Source organism: Chiroxiphia lanceolata, chromosome 4, assembly GCF_009829145.1.
Source record: "Chiroxiphia lanceolata isolate bChiLan1 chromosome 4, bChiLan1.pri, whole genome shotgun sequence".
In the NCBI taxonomy this organism is placed as follows: Eukaryota; Metazoa; Chordata; class Aves; order Passeriformes; family Pipridae; genus Chiroxiphia; species Chiroxiphia lanceolata.
Window position 1 is genome coordinate 52,948,780 of NC_045640.1, and position 20,634 is coordinate 52,969,413.

Below are 20,634 nucleotides of genomic sequence, written 5' to 3' on the forward strand. Positions count from 1 at the left end.
AGGTAGCATCATGTGTATGAGGTTAAAAAAATTCTGTCAGGAAACAGTATAAGGTTTTACTTAGAGTGACAGATGGAACACACAGTTTATGCAGCCAGTTGCCAATACTTGTCTGAATATTTTGATGGCTTTACTTTGCTCCCTGCAAGGCAGTGGCAGGTTAGTGCAAAGCATTTTGTACGACACTAGAGCACATCTGCAGCTCTGGTAAACTAATACCATTCTTCGAATAGCAAGGCACAGTTGTGTATACTAACTGAAGACCACGTGTCTTCTGTGCTTTCCTTAACACAGTAAGAATTACTTCACAGATAACAGGAATCACTCGAGAATTTAATAGGAAACCTTACCAGATACAACTTTTTAAAATTGAATATTCAGAGAACTTAATTAGAACATTAAATAGCTAGCTCAGTTTTTTATTAATTCTATAAATTTTGGGGAAAAAATACAATCACCAAACTAATCCATTTTAAAAAGTTAGATAAGAGATACCACTCAACGAACATATTCCCCAGTGATGTCATGAGTTACATACACCAAAAAACTAATGAGAACGTCATGAGTTAAGGCCAGTAATTTGAGACTGTCATATTTGTGTATTCTAACAGGTACTTCAAAACAGAATATGCACTTGCTTTCTAACCCAGGTGACAGGGCATAAACCAAAAAATTCAGATTAAAGTGGCACACTTCTTGGACTCCATTGAACCCTAAACCCATGTCAATATAATGGCAAGCAGTGAATAGTTTATGGAAATAACAGGCCAGCAAGTAGAAGCAAAATTCTGGTCTCTACCTGGCAGACAGTGCTTTTATAATCAGGAAGAATAATTAGAATAATTGCAAGAGGTCACCTTTTCTCTTAAATGTACAGTCATTTGCAAATCTTAAAATGCAACTCCTGTCAAGCTGCACAGTGCCCATCAAGTGCATACTTTTGGCAGAGAGGCATTTAGACTCATGATTAAGAATGTACAGTTCATTGCAAGAAATCAGTCATCTGAATCCAGCAGCAATAAGTATTGATTTTGAACCAATGTGATTTCTTTCTGTACTAAAAAAACCCCAATCTCAACCCTCGGCTTTTGTAGCATATTTTTTATTGCTATGTTTGCTAGTTAGCATCCATTTTCAATTCCTATGGACATACGCTTCCCCTCATACTGGCTAGAAGCTTTAAATGTGTTTATCTTCTCCTATATTTTAGTGATTGTTTCACTTCAAATTACAGTACTGGTTGTGCTTAAAAGTCACTCCTACATTATACTGGAAACAACTTTCCTAAACAAAATTCAAAGTAGGAACAGGTAGAAACTCTGCAGGGATCCTATTTCTTGTGAATCTGTTTTTAAACTACTCCTCCTATTTAATTATTGAAGGGGAGGGCTTGCATTTGCACAGATTTTATCTGCCACCAGCTTTGTTCCTTTGATAAGACAACAGGAAGTTCCCTTCTAACTTCTATACTTGCTTTTATTAGAAAACACATTATTGAGAGACTCCACAAAAGCCAAGGGTGGCATGGCTCCATTTATAAATCTAGGGATGTCAGGAAGGGTCACGTTCAATAATTCAGGACTTTTCATCCTAAATCCATATATTTAAAAAATGCTGATTTATCTTATTTTTAGGATTTAAAACAACTGCAACACAAAACCAGCACAAACTTTTCTCTCAACCTTAATTTAATAGATGAAAACAATATATTTCTTACCTACTTAAAAATCACTGAACTTCCTGCAAGAAAAGTACAGTTTCACACAGGATGCAATATAGAATATTGGAGAGAGATTAATTCAAACATTGTAAAGTTGTAAATCATAAAATATTTAGAAAACTCAGAATCAAGAAGAAATAATACCAGCTAATCTGGCCTCTTATGCAGTATTAATTACTGTTTAGTGTTACTGTTATTGCTGAGGTGCTTACACAATTACCACTCCAGGAAATTACTGAAGGAGATCTTGATGAGAAATAAAGAATTAATGTATTAAATGCTTTTTAAAATACATCATTGATTAATAGATTCAACAGTAATGCTATAAAAGCTATATGTCAGGATCTGAATGCCAGTACAGAAAGGCTGAGATGTAACCTAAGACATATATTTCATTTCAAAAAGGAACAATAAACATTTTAAAAATTAATGTAGTGAAACTGGGTTTCTGGTAATTTATCCTGCAGAGAAGTTCGTATTACCACGAACATGGGATGTAGTGTAAAGAGGAAAAAAAAAATGCAGGGTTTTTTTTCCCCCAAGAGTGGTTCAAAAATGGCACATTCTGTCAGCACCATCATTCAGTATATCATTGACATGATTGCATGTTACCTCATATTTTATTCCTACAACTTCAAGTTGCTGTTTAGTTCCTCATACTGTGCAATGCTGTCTAGTTGATGCCCATTAGGAAAAGTCAATCTGTGGACACTGAGAATTTGTTAGAAAACTCTCAGTATTGACAACAAACAGCATCCAAAGAAATAATACAAGTTTAGTTACTAAAATGAATGAATCAATTTCTGTTTCACCTTAAACAACAGTTTGTGTACGATTTAGCATGAAATAGAAACAGGTAATGTGACCACAGTTTATGTCACTGTAGGCATTCACAGAAATCATAAAAGCATATATCAGCTTAGAAATTCTGTATAGGAGAAAAACATCTCTGGAAGGGAGAAAGTTGTTACAAATATTCATAGCACTGGACAGTGGTGTACAGTTTTTATTGACTCGGTAGGGTTTAAGATGTCAAAATGAGTGGTGATGTTACAGAATAACAGAGTAGGCATTGTGAAAGACATGAGACACCTCAGCATCCATCTCTGGGTATTTTAGCTGGACATCTAAAATCATAAATTGAGATCTTGAAATTTAAAGCCAAGCTATATAAATTTACAAGACCTGTCCTAGAAGCAGGGCACTTTTCCTGGTGCCAGCATGGATCAAATCGTGGTTCATAATTAACTATATTTTCATATCCCTATTCTCTATGTGAACAGTAGTAGCTTTTAAAAAAATGACAAGCAGAGTAAGCAATTCTACTTGATGAAGTTAGGAGCATGATATGGCACATTTCTGAGTTACCAGGTGAGATACTATGTTTCCTTGTAAAGGCTCCAACTTTTTCCTTTTATCTGTTTTAAAAGTGCATGCAATTTGCTCATTACATGAAAAGAACTTTCAAATACTACTGATTGGATAAAAGCTCCCCAATAAAATTACTTAATTAATAATTTTCCATTAGTTTTGATCTTTAATCCCTCAGATCAATTTTTATTTATTCATGTCCAGTAAGCCTTTGTAAAAATGTTCACAACGGCTTCTAGACAAACAATACCAAAAAATCAGGCAGCCTCAGACACAGAAGAGTGACACCATTTGTAATTTTATATGAAGCTTATATCATTTTTCCATCTCAGTTTTAGGACTGCTATACAATTGCCCATCAGATGCTGAATGGCAATGAAAACACTACAGTGCAGATGACTACAGATCGAGTATATGGGGTGTTACACTAAGGTCAGTACCAAAACAAAGCAACATAGCATTAGCAGTTTCTTATTTCACATGTGTGCTGTATTTCAAAAGGAGAGTGGTAATCTGTATTTGAAATACAGATACAAATCACAAATCAGCAATATACTCTGTTTGTTTTTTCCTTTTTTTTTTTTTCTTTTTTCTCTCCTACGGCATGCTGCTCATGCATGGCCGACAAAGGAGGTAGTTTAAGATTTTCACAACACCTCCAAATAAAACAATGTTGTGATTTGTGTGGTTTCAAAGAAAAACAACATGAAATTCAATAACTTCAATGTAAGGCTTGGCTTAACTAAGCAACCAAAAAATCCATTTCATCAGTTACATAGGTATAACAGTTGAGTAATAATCAAGCTCTCTATTTTGGGTGCCACCCGAACCTGAAAGTTACTGTGAACTAGGCTCTTAACTGATCTGAGTCCCTTCAGACCATAGAGCCTTGCAAAAAATGTTGGTAAAAAATATTTATGTGGTAAGTATGCCAATTTTGATTGTTCTGTTAATTTAACAAACAGAATATTTTCCCCTGAGAATGGCACACTGAGAATAACATTTTTTTTAATTAAGGATTCTCATGCCAGGTCATTTGCAGAGTCTTAGTTTTGAAGATAGGCTTATGTATTTTTTGTGTTTCATAGCAGCAACTGCACCACAGCAATAACACAACCCACAGACTGCACTGTGCTGCCCATCTGCAAGTGATCCATTTGCAGAGCTGCATTTGTGAGCCTGCAGTTCTCAATGTCCAACGAAATAATCTCCTAGAAGCAGGTTTTTTCCTTCTGGTACAGTTTTTTGCACATTCTTATATAAAGGTAACAAGCAGTTCTCCTGAAGTTACACTCGTGTTAAGCAAATCTAGAGTTTATAGGCTGTAGATTTTAGAAGTTTATGACTTTCCCTCCAACTAATGGTACCTACATCTGCACAAATATATTTGAGGTTGGTCTCACCTCCTTTCCAGTGTATTTCATTGTTACCAGTCTCTTTTCTAATCATGAGGGCTCATGACCATACCAGTATCTCAGTCAACAGTACTCCTACTTGTACTGTTTCAAGTACCATGCTTCCCTTTTCCTTTCTCTTTGCAGCTGATCAGAAGGAAAGTGAATATCCATTTATGCTTTAAAGGCATTAAAACTTACACCCTCCCAGCCTCTGAAGAAAGAACTGAGAGTAAATAACAGTGGACACCATGCTTCATAAAGGCATTTTTTTTAATTGGTAAATGTGGTAAAGGTTCCTATTATTTCATTTATTCTATATTTTAAACTGCTACATTTATAAATGCTCTAAAGAAGTCTAGCACTGTATTGCAACATAGCCAGCAATCAAGCTATTAGCCTTTCGATTCATGTTCCCTGCATCTTTGTTTCAAACTCTATACAAAAAAACCCAGATTGTTCTGTGCTGTAGTAAGAAGAAATAGCTCAAAGTCAACCAAACAGAACTGAAGTCTTCACTGAGCAAGAAGGATTTCACCCACTTTTTGGAGTGAAACTGTGATTTAGCTTTGCTGAGCATGATACAAATTGCTGTTTGTCCATACATTCACTTTGCTATTCACTTGATTGTTTTGTAACATGTTTTGGTAGTCCATGGGTAGTAAAATATATCATACAAGACTAAAATTAAATTGTCTGTTCTGTTAAAGATGAAACATTCTCTTAAGTGTTTATCCTACTACAGACAGAGCTGTGTGGAGATAAGGGAGTGTTTTATAATTACTGAGCTTGAATTCTACCATCTATTTTATATGTTTAATAATATATCAAAATGTTTAGATCCGTGGGGTGCCATATAAAGACAGAGAAATGAAACACAGACCTCATTAACTCGTGTTTTGTTCTTTATAGGGTCTTACGATTACCAAATACTGAAACTTGCCTGAAGAGTTCAAATGGCACTTTGTCAGAGAAATCAGCATCTGCAAATGTGCCTACCCTGCCTCAAGCTTTGTTTTCAAAAATCCTTGTCTGCCTCTATAAACAATATTGGAGATTCAGAAGTCTAGAATAAGTAATGAAATTGCAGCTGCCTACAGAATTTGAGGAAAGCTATTAAAACTATGCCCAAGTATCAGCTTCTTTATTCTTTCCATTAGTAATGACACTACTTCTTGAGACAGTGGCCCTTGCAAATGACCTTTGTGTGTCAGTAGTACAAAAACAGTGTACTTTGTCTACCTCGATGGACAGTAGTAGAAATACCAATTAGAACAGCAACCTCCTTCACAGTTATCACCATCTACAAGTTTAGGGGCATGGAGGGCATACAAAACTTTCTTCCGATTTGCACACCCATAATTTAATTCCAAGGCTTTTTTTTCTTCTCTGTATCACCAAAAAGATGCAGAATGCACCTGCAGAGGGAAAGCTCATGGACCTGCTTTCTCTGTGCTCTCATGGCAGACATAAAGGTAAGTGAATTAACCACAGGAACTGAACTACATGAATGATGACTTCAAGGTCAGAAGGTCCTTATCTATCTGAATTTAGTTTACAGGATGACCCTGTAATTAAGAGGCAAGGAGAAAAGACACAAATCTGCTGGAAGGCAGGAAGGCTCTTCAGAGGGACCTGAACAAACTGATTCCAACAGGATGAGGTTCAACAAGGCCAAGTGCCAGGTTCTGCACTTTGGTCACAACAACCCCATGCAGCGCTACCGGCTGGGACAGAGTGGCTGGAGAGCAGCCAGGCAGAAAGGGACCTGGGAGTTTGGATCGACAGGAAGCTGAACATGAGCCAGCAGTGTGCACAGGTGGCCAAGAAGGCCAATGGTATCCTGGCCTGGATCAGGAACAGTGTGGCCAGTAGGACCAGGGCAGTGATTCTTCCCCTGTACTCAGCACTGGTGAGGCCACACCTGGAGTACTGTGTCCAGTTCTGGGCCCCTCAGCTCAGGAAGGATATTGAGGTGCTGGAGCAGGTCCAGAGGAGAGTACAAGGGACTCGTGTGGTGAAGGGACTGGAGCACAAGTCCTATGAGGAGAGGCTGAGGGAACTGGGGTTGTTCAGCCTGGAGAAGAGGAGGCTCAGGGGAGACCTCATTGCTCTCTACAACTACTTGAAAGGAGGCTTTAGCCAGGTGGGGGTTGGTCTCTTCTCCCAGGCAACTAGCAGCAGGACAAGAGGGCATGGTCTTAAGCTCTGCCAGGGGAGGTTTAGGTTGGATGTTAGGAAGAAATTCTTTACAGAGAAAGTAATTCGACATTGGAATGGGCTGCCCAGGGAGGTGGTAGATTCACCATCCCTGGAGGTTTTTAAGATGAGACTGGATGTGGCACTCAGTGCCATGGTCTATAACCACGGTAGTGTTGGATCAAGGGTTGGACTTGATGATCTCTGAGGTCTTTTCCAACCCTGTTGATTCTGTGATATGGAGAATGCACCATAAGAAAATGAGAATTTAGTTCCTTTCCATAGAAAAAAACCAGGTAGTAGCTAGTTAGCTAATTCTTTCTTGAAAAATGGTGTATTCCAGCTGATGCTGGCCAATATGGTTCATATGTTTTTCATAGGGTTGACTCATCACCTAGAATCCCTACAATATACAAAACTGTCCACTCCAAACCTTTAACTTTCTCTAGGATTCAGCCACAGTTTGAGGTCCATTTCAACAGTTATTCTTTTGTCAGAAATTTGAATGGTCATACATTTGAACCTTTCTCACTAGGAAGAAAGGTAAACACCATGATAAGACACCAGCATGGGAGGAAAAAGAAGAAAAAAGGAAAAAAAAAAAAGAGTGCTTCACTGGAGTCAGAATACTGAAAATAAAGATGGATAGTTGCAGGTCAGTCATTAATCATTAATTCAAACAATGAGAAGGAGAGAGATGTAATACTTGCCTCCCCATTTACCTTAATCCAAAAAGAGGATTCTGGGAAATGATTCTTAAACTCAGTGAAGATTCAAAATAAAAATAATGCACTACAGAAATGCATAACCATGGTGGGGTTCAGAGGTAGTAGAAGAGGTAAATCCTGGATAAGAGATATTACTAAAAAACTCTCACGGTTTGATTTTGCCATCAGAAAGGAGGAACACAACATTTTTAGAAGTTAAAGTGACATACAACTGATTCTGACTGAAAGTTAGTCCAGAAATCATGGTTAATGACAGAGCTAAGAAAAAGGGAGGCTATAACTGACATGAGTATGGGGACAAAAACTCCACAAACAAAACCTCCAAAAAATAAAGAAAAAACCTCCCACAGAAATAAACCACCCCTCCGGAAAAACTCCAAAACAACAATAAAAACCCCAAATCAAACAACCAAACCATTAAGTAGCAAGACAATATTCTCCAAAGGCAAGAGTGAAGTGCCAGACATAACGCCTTCACAAGCACTGAGTTTCCTGGTAGAAATGTGCAAGTCATAAGAGAGGTCTATTATAAATATATTTTTCTCAACTCAGAGGTGTTAGAAAAAGCATCCTGGAATCACACAGCCAAATGAATAAAGAGAGTATCTCCAAGCAAAGATGGAGCTCTTTCTCCAGAAATACTTTCTTAAGGAGCCTTGAACAATTAACATTCATAACACGTCTGTCAAATTCTAAATAAATTTCAGGCAGATGAAAACAGAATTTCTGAATAGCCCTGATTGCAGCACCAGCTCCAAGTGAGGCAGACCTGAGGTGGCATCATTGACCCAGAGGAATGTAAACATTATCTGCTTCGCTTCTGTAATAGTTACTGCAGCAAGAATTAGGTTTTGGTTGAAGAGGTCAGTTCAAGGCACCTAAGGCAACTCACAGGTGTTAGGGAATTGACCATAAAATATCTTATTGAAAAAAAACCCACTAACATTAATAAAGCATTTCCTTTGGCTTTTGACCTGTGGACAGCACACCAAGGAAAACCTGGACAATGTTTTGTCAACTGTTTCAAACTACTAATCGTTCAAGAACAGACACTCAGATATTTTATAGTAGAGAAGTGATTAGTATACTCCTTTTACAAAGCTCAGAAGCATTTCTACTTATTGGCCAAAAAGTGTTGTTCCTTAGCATCATTCTCAGAGGAAAAGAGTGCAATATGTTTCTTTCCTTAAGAAACTGTACTAAAACCTGTTATACTTTATGGAACATTGGAACTAAAACTTCCACCTCATCCTGCAATTCTATGGTTTTTTTTAAACAAAAGCATATAAGAGTCTGCTGCCATATGATACTTCAATGTGGTTTTAAAATCCTCCCAAATAACAGTCCACTTGACAAATACTTCTCCTTAGTAAATTCAGTACATAGTTAGTCCAATACACCTACTGGTCAAATGCTGTCCTCAGAAAGCTCAAATTAATCTGTTTCCTTTTCTGTAGCAGAACAAAGAACAATTTAACTGACAGTTGCTTTAGCTGTAGCTAAATTCAGCTGTTAGAATTGGAGTGTATTCCTTCTCTTCTCTCACCCATAATATCACTTTTAGTAGTGGATATTGCAGGGGAATGGTAATTGAGGACAAAACGCAGTATGCAGGGAACTGTGAGATATATGCTAACATAAACGGAATATTTCACCTGTCTCAATTTCTAATGTACCTGCCCGACTTTACTACAGTAGATCTTGGGTACAGCAGAGCTACAACACTGGTATTCAGGGAACTAGGGGTACATAACAATTCATCATGAGCAACGGCTGTTTTAAATTACTGCTTTATAGTTGTTCATTTTGAGACAGCGAACAAAGTGGGATTGGTAGATAATAGGGAAAAGTTTGCAGCATTAGTCAGAGCTGTTCTTACTTGTCAACAGCAGCAAACCAGAAACCTGTTGTCAAGACTTCCAGTAAGATTGTAAGCACCTGTGTTGCTCTAAAATATTATGCATTTACAAGTTTTGAATTAATTATTTTTTCACAAGAAAATTTCAGTGACCTAGAAAATTGGCAGTGTGGAGATGACGAGGGACACCTTTATAAAAAGCAAGCCAAACACAATTTACCAGTATACCAGCAATGCTCTAAATGGAGCATGACCAAGATTAGTGAAAGATTATTGCCTTAACTGAGAAGACAGGAAAATCACTACCATTAAGACCAAAGAGTACTGAATAATGGGTTACATCTATAACGCAGATTAGTTTCGCAACAAATCTGAGTAAAACTTCCAAATTTTCAGTGGAGTACCTCACATAGGTAAGTCCTGACTTTCTTTACCACAGTGAAAAAACTTTCTATTTCCGGAAGACGTGATTTTTTTCACACACACAGAGCAGCATGGAAGAGTTTTGTTTAGCTACATGACTTCAAATTCATGTGAACTACATTCAGCTGATGGGATAATATAAGTAAGCCAACTGAAAATCCAGACAGTCTGAGCCTATCTATCCCTCATTAAAGCTGACTTGCTGTCAGCTGGCTGGCAAAGCCCTCAAACTCTGTGTGCCCCAGTTTACCTAACTATAAATTGGGTTTTAATAACACTGTTCTTCTGCACACACTGAGACCTTGTGAATTATCATGTGTAAGGTGGAGAAAAATAAATGATAAATCATTACATAAGACTAAATGCTATTATCTGAATGTGTACAGTGATAATAATTTGCTTTTATAGACTAGGAAAATCATGAGATCATAGAAATAAATTCAAGTTAGCACATGTCAGAGGATCTAGAAGACTAGATAAGGTGACATTCTGGCTTAAACTTCTAAAATGCATTTGGCATAGGAAAATCCATTTTAGAAGTGCTATATAAAAAAATAGAACTTATTTCTTTCTGGATTGTGAAAAGTCCTGGTAAAAACAACTTCACTTGAAAAAGAGTAATAATTTCAAGTATCAATTATTCATATTTTCAATATATCTCTGAAAATTCAATAAACTCTGAAGTATAGAACTAAACACTCACAACAAGGCCACGGAAAGGAGAATGTTTTCTTACTTTAAATTATGTAAAGAACTGGTTAAGCTACCTGCCTGTAATTTACTATCAATTCTTCAGAAGAATATAAATTCAAAGACTTTTCCTCATTAGTGTACAGAATGCTTTCCGTCAAAAAACATGTTGACATAGTGCAACACAGCCACAAGATCACAAGTAGGATTTTGGTGTAAAATATTTTGGGTATAAAAAGGTGATGTGTTTTGGAGAGAGAGGGAATAACCTCATAAGGAAAAAAAAAAATACCTTTCAGCAAGGCAGCGTTTTGGCCAGACGTTCTTGTGCAAAACTGCTGCAGATCTGATGCTAAACCCACCGATTTCAGCACAGGGACACAGTCCTTTCAAAGTGGCTGCAATAGTAGTCTAATGCTCAAAGCAAGTGATGTTGAAGACGCTCTGCCTCTCAGTTAGAGGGGAAGACTAAGAAGATGCCCTTCTCCTACCCCTTTGGGAGAGGGACATGGACCAGTAACCAGCCTCCTGCAGCAAAACCAAAGTGTGTTTTGCTAACAAGGAGAATAGAAAGTCCTGTTTGATTCTGAGAAGTCATCTGTCATAGCAATGAAGCAGTGCTCCAATGTACAGATGTCCATATTTATATCCTCACTTACACACCTTTAAGCCTGTTCACGCTTGCAATTACATTCAGAGCAGAAGTTAAATGACAAACTGGGCAGTCAGAATGAGGTTTTGGTTTCTACAAAGACACTGAAAAATAGGTATCGCTGCCCTCTGTTCTTCCCAGTTCTAGACATTTGGGATACTTGCACACACGGACAGAAATATTTTATTTATGACAAAATGCATCATGGAAGTTATTGCAGTAGCAAAGTAGGATCTTTGTTTATGATCCAGGTGGGCTAAGAACAGGTTTCAAACATGAACAAAATGGTCTCTTTCTCTGAAGACTTGCCATTCAATTAAATGTATGTTTCTCATAAGAGTTCTGCTTGATATTTTGATTTCCTTTTCCAGTTAAGGAACAAATCTATGCTTGGCTATGTTTAATTAACAAGAAACCAAGTCCCCTTCTTAAAATTACTTTTATGTAATAAGGCAGTGTGTACCTTCTCCCATATTGACATTCCCCACCATCTATCAGATTTATAAAATACACATTCAACAAACAAGATGGAAACTAAAAATTTATTCATGATAGTGTTTGCTTTTTTTTTTGCGCTTTTTCCTCCAAAAATTATTGGTAAAATAACATTTACGATGCAACGCAGGAAGGAGTATTTTTTCAGGTCTACCAGACATAGATAAACTCCTACTTTAAAGTCTGTGATGGAGAAGTGATACTGTGAAGTTCATTTCCATTTTAGCAAGAAGTCTTGCTCCGAGTTGAACCTAGAAGTTCTGATGCCATTGTTCTTTTGTGTACATTAGAACAATTTATTAGAGCAGGGAGAAAAGATTTAGTTGCAGTCCTTACCATGGAGTCATTTTGATCATATCATAAAAAATTTATGCCACAGCATACTAACATAATACAGGTCTTTCTCCTTCTCCCTCTCTCTTTCATTCTCTGTCTCTCTCTCTCTCTGTCATTCTCTCTCACTCTAATATTCTCTCATTCTCTCTCTCTCTCCTATTCTCTCCTTCTCTCTCCCTCTCTCTCCTTCTATCTCTCTTTCTTTTTTTTAATAGGATAAAAGGTGCCTAGGAGAAAGAGAGAATATGCAAGCTGAAAAAACCACATTGTGCAGTACAGAACAAATGGAGGCACTAATACACAGAACAGATAAGAGAGAGTACATATGACACACAGTTCCAAGGTAAATACAAGTGCCCCATATAAAAAGATTATAAAAGCAGAAGAGTACAAATAACAAAAAAACCCCAGTGAAAACAACTATACTCTATTAAAAAAGTAAACAGCGAAAAGAAAGCTAGTGTGGATTAAAGTTAAAACCTAATTTTAATAGTCTTACTGCTTTGAAAAAAAGTATTTTTGTTTGTACAGAAATACACAGTCAGATGAAATGTAATCAAAAAATCAAGAAATACAGCAATTGTGGTATTTGTTTACATATAAAAAATGCTTTCAGCAAATGAATGGCTTGTCTAAATAGTCGTTTGTTTACAAGTGTTTAAACCTTAAATAATGCTTGCCAAATTCTCAGAGAGGGGTGGAATTTGGGGAAGGTAATCCGACCAACTTGTCACATTAATTTTGATAATTTGCCAGCAATATGTGGAAAATATCAAATTAAATACACTGATCTGAAACTAGTAAAAGAGTGGGTGCTTATCCTGTATAATAACCAACAGGAAGAAAACTGTCAGATTCTCTTATTTTCTTTCAACTTCTTCCCTAATTCAATTCTGGAGAGAGGATGAAATAAAATAAAGAAGATCTAAATCCCCTACATGGACATTTGGTCACTGACATAAGAGTTCCTAAAAGAACATGAGAAAAAAACAACCTAAATTTGCCAAAAACCCTATTTCTCCAGGAGGGGATCATGTGCAACTAACATTTATAGTTAATAAAACTGTGTTCCACTGGAATTGTATTGTAGTTTATAAATAGCACACAACAGCAGTTGTAAAAGAGATTTACCAAGTAGAGTTACACCAAAATGGGTTGCTGAAAAACATTTTGGACAAACCACTGATACAGTTAGGAATGTCCACAATGGATGTGTCCTGCCATATACTTAACAAAATTGTTTAAGGAACAAATAATCTCTATGTTCTAATTAGTAACGCTGTAAAACAAATCAGATTACCTTTTTTCAGAGAACATTCTTCCCCAATCCCCTCCAAAAAGGGAAAGTAAATAAAAATATTTGCTATCAACCAGTGTTTGACAAATAAGGCAATTACCAAACACTTCACAACCCTTAGCACAACTTGCTAGAACAAAGATGATTAAATTTTTAGCAATTGTACAACACAATTGAAGTAAAGCTACAGAATTTGTCACAGTCAAATATTTTTTCTTGTGTGCTACTAATGAAAATAGGAGATTTATGGCAACTATGAACGATGCTTGAGACAGACTGTTAGTTTACTGGCTTGCAAATAAAAGACTTATAAGATGCAATTCCCCAATATATATGTGTGTGTGTGTTTGTGTGTGTATATATATATAACTATATATTCTCTATTTAGTTTTAATGGCCTTATTGAATTCTCTGGAAAGGCTTTAAAATTATTTCAGGTATTGAGAATTATCATGTATAATGGCATGCTCCAATGCCACTTGCTTTCAACAGAGTTTTTCTTCATCTTAAAGCAGATTAGGCCATTCTAGTATACAATTACCTGTATATATTTACCCTAAAGGGTGCAATAATGTCTCCCCAGAGCCCTGTCTTCTCTTCTCCAGGTTGAACAACCCCAGCTCTCTGGACCCGCTGTAACAGGTCCATGTCTTTCCTGTGCCCTGGAAACTCCAAAAGTGGATTCAACACTCCAGGTAGGTCTCACCAGAGCAGAGTAGAGGGGCAGAATCACCTCCCTTGACATGCTGGCCACACTGTTTTCGATGCAGCCCAGGACACAATTGGCTTTCTGGGCTGCAATTGCACATTGCTGGGTCATGTCCAGCTCTCATACAGCAGCACTCTCAAGTCCTTACAGTCTAAGGCCTTACAGAAGTCCAGATATACAACTCCAATTGCCAGTCATTATTGTTCACAAATATTTTTACCAAAGAATTACTAAAACCACTCCAATAGATATATTCAAAGATGATAAACCCACCTTTTTTACATACACTTATGCAAAACTATATTACTGTATGTTGTTAAAAAGATATAATTTTAAAAAATATTAAAAATATTTCATTATCCAGAATTATGAATATGTAAATCTGTAAGAACTGCACTGACTTCCCAGAAACAATTAACATGAACTTGTTTATGTGAAGTATATGAACATATACTACTCTTTTGTTAAGGCTTTAAAGGACACATCATTACCTACAGGAAGTTGTTTTAAAAGGTTTTCCATATCATTCTGTTTTTTCTGATAAATTATCCTTCCCAGATGATGTGGTTCATAGCTGTTTTCAGCCTTCTAAACTGGCTACTCTAAAAGTATATATTTGTATTTAAAGTGGCGTGCTTAATTTCTGGGCTTAGCTTCATACTGGTTTTGTGCCTATTGCCTATTGAGCATCCTGAGTATCTGTAAAGTAGCTGTATATAAAAAGCTATATTTATATATTGTACTAAACAATGTTGACATACCATTCCTACTGCCCTGATATCACAAGAGTCATAGATTGCAAGAATAACTGAAGTCAGAAGGTAGCTGTGGAGGACAACAATATGAAAGTAACCAACGGAGAACATGTGCCCACAGATACATCTCAAGAAGTTGGAAAACTGCAAGGAAGTGACCATACTGAAGATGCCTGTGAATCTGAACCAGTACAAACCTCCTGAAAATTTTCAAAACCACAATTCTTCATGCTTTAGAAATACAGCTAAAATGAAAGATTTTCAGTAGCAGCCAGCAATGATCAAAGTTTAAGGAGAAGACACTCAGTTAATCTACCACTTCCAAAAAGTAAACTCATATATCTAGTCCACAGAGAACTTCACTAAAAAATTACAAGGACAAATACGGGATGCCCATGTACACATTCATGGAAAACCAGCAATCAGAGGGAAAAATTCCTGATCCATATAGGAACATCTACCAAATATTTTAACCACAAGAAAGTGCCACAAATTCCAGAAATGGAGTACTGAAATTGTTTGCATGCACGGAACAGATTTGTGACAATTAAAAGGAAAACACTTCAATACTTTGCAACAATAATAATGAAAAACAGGAAGGGGGGAGATCGACAACTTCACCAAAAAGAAAGCTCAAGGATTTAATGATTCAGAGAGTAAATTAAGATTTATTCATCAGAAATGTCAGTGCATTAGATGGAACTCATCTCAGCAAATCTTTTGATAAAAGGAGCTGAAATCTCCCCACCTATGACCAGTGTTTCCAGAATTTGATGGAAGGGTAGAGAGGAAGAGAGAAAAAGCATGAGCACACATTCAATTCCCATCTCCTGTTACATAGGGATAGAGATATAATGTAGGCCATCACAGAGATGCAGTGGGAAACAGAGTTTTAAAAAGATGCTAAAGGTCAATCCATTCAAGAAATTTATGGAAAATTTGATAATACTGAGCTACCCCAACCAATCCCTCATATTCAGGTCAAATTTCAATTACTGAGAGACCTTTATGTCAGGGGAAAATAATTCCCACCATTGGTAGCATATGCCCTGTCAACATAAATCACAAAACTGGATATAGATGCAGCCACCTGCACTTCTCAAGTCTGTAGCTAAAAATCTTTGCAAGTACCATAATCTACTTCTACAGCTAAAAAAATGTCCTTGATCCTCTTGCTTGACCGCATTAGCTTTACTTGCTCTCTGAACGTTTGACCAAAGATTATAAAATTCTGTTCTTCTGCAGAATCTCTTACATCTCTCTAACGGAATTAAGAAAGTTTTTATTCAGGTCCATAAGTGAACTATGTTTCAAAACAGAGACATTTAGCCTCCCTCATAATATAATATGCATAAAGCTTAATGATAAAAAACTTTCTTGCTTCCTCTTCCCATTTTTCCCCAGGTCCTGCACAGTTTTAACTAATGGAGGAATGGGAAAAGATAGATGCACAAATTAATGCAGAGGTTGGTATATGTAACATTTAAATAACATGTAATAAAATCAAATGTATAATTATTACAGAGAGAGACTCCTTTTTTCTGATTTATGCTTAGTGTTCAATGTGCTTTAACTAAAATCATTAGAAACGCATTCCAGGAAACACACAGTATCAGCATGTGACAATGCCTTGATTATCACACTTGGCTAAAGAGTACATGTTGCACTTTGCAGGGATTGTAAAGAGAAATAGACTATAATTTTCTGTATAAAGGAAAGCATCATGGGGGTTTTCTCTTATGCCAAAATGCCCACCTGACAGACAGAGCAGTAACAGGGCTGCTATACCGCTTTTCTTTGAGCACAGCGCACACCAGACATGGGAAGTCCCACCCCTACTCTCTTAAAGGGATCATTTAATGGTGAAGTGGAGGTCTCCTGGCTTTGGTACTTGCTTTCTCTCTAATGTCACCTGGTGATGGAATGTGCAGCAGGAGGAACAAGGGAGAACAAGAGCTACAGACTACGTGACCTGACCTTTTCGGTAAGCGTTGACAAAAGCTCTCATGTTACTTAAGGGAAATACCAGTGGTGTCCTGTTATGAAAAATGTACAAAGAGCTTCCATCATAAATGTCATTTAGAAAGTCATATCTGTCACATACGTGTCCATTTTTACTGCCATTTATAGTTAAATTTAACGACTGGCATCAAAGAAAGGAAATACACTCATCACAAATTTTCCAGCAGAGAAAGGCTGCATTACAGAAAACCAGCACATCCCCATTAGAATCATAATTACAATAAAGGAAATATTCAAGACATCACCTATTAAAGTCTGAACATCCTTGATGTATAGCAAACAGCAACTGATCTTCACAACACACTGCTTCTCATCAATGTTTGACAGTTTTGCCTAACATCCATAAAAACTCTAATAGCAATGCCCTGAAACTTGATATTGTAAGGTTTCCCTTTAAAACTATTAGCTGAAACAAGAGATGCAAAGATCCAGAGAAAACTTGCAGAGGTTGCACAGTACTCTGCAGTCCAAACTTTAACACTAAATAACAGAGACAGCAGAAATATACACAATTACTGCAGACAGTACTTGTTATCCCTTGCAGGCAAGGTGCAAAATTAACACGTAACTTTGATTGGTTCGGACAGTTCAAAGCTAAAATCCAGTGCAACTGCATGGCTCAGCCTAACTTTGGCTGCATAAGACAAAAAGATTCTGACAGTCCAAGTAAGCCAGGCTTGCACACTAGAGTGCAGGAGTAGTTCCTTAAATATGACCAAATGAAGACGCAGCTAACTTCTTGTGCGCCAGGAACAGCAAACATCACAGTTTGTCAGTAAAAGTGAATCTTTGATGGGATTTTCCTGGTTCATTAGTCTTACTTATGTATGTTTTATCAAAACAGAAAATTCCTACAAGAAAATCTGGCCCTTAGGAACAGTGCTGGAGGTTTCCGTTTGGTCACACTGAGTGTTACAGTCTGCGGGTGAGCAGAGCACCAGGCAGGTCAAGTTGGCTGCATTTTCTCAGACTGAAGGCTTCAGAAGTTTATTCTTAACTCCTAGTTGATAGCCAGAGGTGGAGGCCAATATCTGAAGTATTATATTTCTTATGGTAATAAGAAATAACATTCTTGATTTTTATTAGTCAAATATATCTTCTTATTGTAAAATACTGGATAATCAAGGTGGCGTTGATCAAAAGCTCGAGTCTGGTCTTTAAAAGTATGAACTCTACCTTTGATACACACACTGGTACTCTTTTATTACTACTTTGTGACAAAGTACAGAATATTCCTAAAAGTTCTTTATCAAGGTGAAGAAAAATAAAATTCTACTTCAGCTTGACAAGGATGGAGAACTGCATAGACACTGTTTTTTCCGCTGGAGTGATCTGCTGTAGGAGTTAGCTGTATGCTTTAAATGTGACTGACATGTCTCTGAATTTAATGTGTCACCTGCTGAGTTCAGGATCTGCGGTCTATCTCTCAATGTGTAAAAAATGAATTGCTTCAGAATGATTTATTGCCAGCAAATAGAATGTGAAAACAACAATAGAAACAGTGCTGTAAAGGCATCCTACATTTAATAGCACTGTTTGATGAGTAAATTATTTCACAAATATAATCAAGCATTCTTATTGTGAAACTCTCAGACTTGATAAAACTATTGCACAGTCTGGTATCTGGCTTCCTGATTCATAAGAGCTAATGCCATTAAGAACATGCAGCATTAAATCCCAGGGTTCCATGGCAGGTTTGTAAATCCATGTACAAATACAGGGTTATATTTTTCGGTACCAATCTGTGGAATTAATCTCTCTGCTTTTATCTTTTGTGCTTTTTTCTTCCTCTCCTGTGAAGTATCTACAGAGGCATCTTAATAAAGGAATTTCATTTTCTATTTTTCTACAAATGGGTGGCTTGCTTTATAAATCTCATCTGTGTGCATGCTAGCAAAGGCTTTATACACAGAAGCCTTTTCAAAATATCATGGGTTATCATTGAAAATGTTAAAAATTCTATAGAATTATAACAATGTTTAATATTTTTAATAATTTAGCCTTAGAAATATTAACGCAAATGTAAAAAATTAGCATAAATACTGGAGGTAAAAGCTCCAACTATTCAAGAAGTTAAAGCATAATATAATTCAGCATAAGGACTACTACGCTTACAAGCAGACTTAAAAGGATACCCATCACATTGCATACTGAATCACACCCAGCTTCCAAAAGCAGCAATCCAGTAAACTTCCATAAAGAATATTTTATGTCCCTTTTAAAAACAAAACGTAACGCTCACCTCCTTTTTCAGAGTGCATCCATGTCATCCACACCATGTATTGCCAGAGCCATTCCTAGAGCAAAACCAGAAGATACTGAAATAAACTACTGGCCTTTTTCCTTGTCAAGTATCTCACCAAAAGTAATACCAGTAAGGAAACAAGTGCTACACATTTTTAGGTGTTCCTTGGCTGCTAACAAAAACTAGTTCTTGGTTTGTTTTCCTGGGGTAAGTAACTCCTTGATCATAATTGTTGAATGAGTCAAGCTTACAGCCAGCATTGCTATAAGCATTGCTCTACCTTGCCCTTCAGGGGCCTTTTGTCTCATATTTGGGATTGTAAACTCTAAGATCAGCAAAATGTAGTTGGCCTATAAGAAATCCTATAAGTTACATACAAACAAACAGAAATAACAATAAAGTGTTGTTTGATTGGATTATTTTTTCTCTTCTGCAATTATCACATGCTTGCTTTTCTCTTTCTTCTAGTAATTACTAACGACAAGCACTTCTCCTGTGTAAGGCTCATTTTGCCTGAAATGGTTGTTGCTGTTTGGTTTTACAAGCAACTGAAGTAGTGAATATGAATGGCAGCGGTAGCTTGCCAAGCCATGGAAGGCTATTTTAAGCATTGACAACATCCAGCTTCTTGTCAGCACCTTAAATGTATCCACTGCATTTCAACACATATTTTTCCCTGTTTCCCTGTGACATTACCATACTATTCTACCTGCAGAGGAAATCTGACGTTTTAATGACTATTAGTCACAGAAACAAGACTGGGAAAGGGGGAGGGAAGATCTTCTTTCTGCATATTTCTCTCTTTTCTTAAATGAGTGCTGAAGTTAAGAGGGACCCAGCTGTTTGTTTCTGATATTCATGAAGCGAATAACCCCTGTGGATAAATAGATATTGCTTAAGCCACAGTAATAGGGCTTCAAAGTGCATCTGTACTCACTTGTGATGCATGGCACATACCTATGGTCAAAGTTTACTCTAGAAGCCTTCAAATACAGGCAATCTTGGAAAGCAAAACACAAACAGACCCAGAATAACAGACCAGTGAAGTGCTTTGCCAATGGTTTTGCATAAGGTTAATTACCAAACTTGACCATTCAGTGTCGAACTCAAAGTTGAAATGATTTTGCTGGACTTTAGGTACTACATAGAGTAGCCTGCCCAGTCACAGACTATTCATAACCACAAGAGGGACATTCTATAGCAGAGGTATGTGCTTAAAGGTGCAGATGATTTACAACCACATTTCTACAAGACACAGAAAGGAAGTACTCAGCACAACAAGGGCAAGTATTGGACAATATGCTTCTGATGTGCATGCAATTCCAAAGTTAACTTCAGGATCAAGCTGTTCATAGCTATACTGGTGTGGATTTTCCTTCTGCTTTTATACCTTGAAAGAAAAGACTGTTCCTAGTCTCTGCCTATTTGATATTGTGAAGGAATTCCTTATTAGAGGAACATTTGTGATGCTGATACAAACATAACATTTGTGATGCTGATACAAAAAAGTCTATTGTCATGTTGATAAAACATGAAATAAACTCATTTGATTTATGAATATTATTCTTTTCTTTTATTATGTATAGTTCACATGTTGCTCTGAGAATAAAGAGTAGAGATCACTGCTATCTGGTTTGAATGTGGGCTTGTCATTGCTCAATCCATTTTCCCTTCCCACTTGAGAACTACAAATAAGAAAGGCTACAGTTTGGAATCTGAGCCTTTCTGTTTCCTGCACTC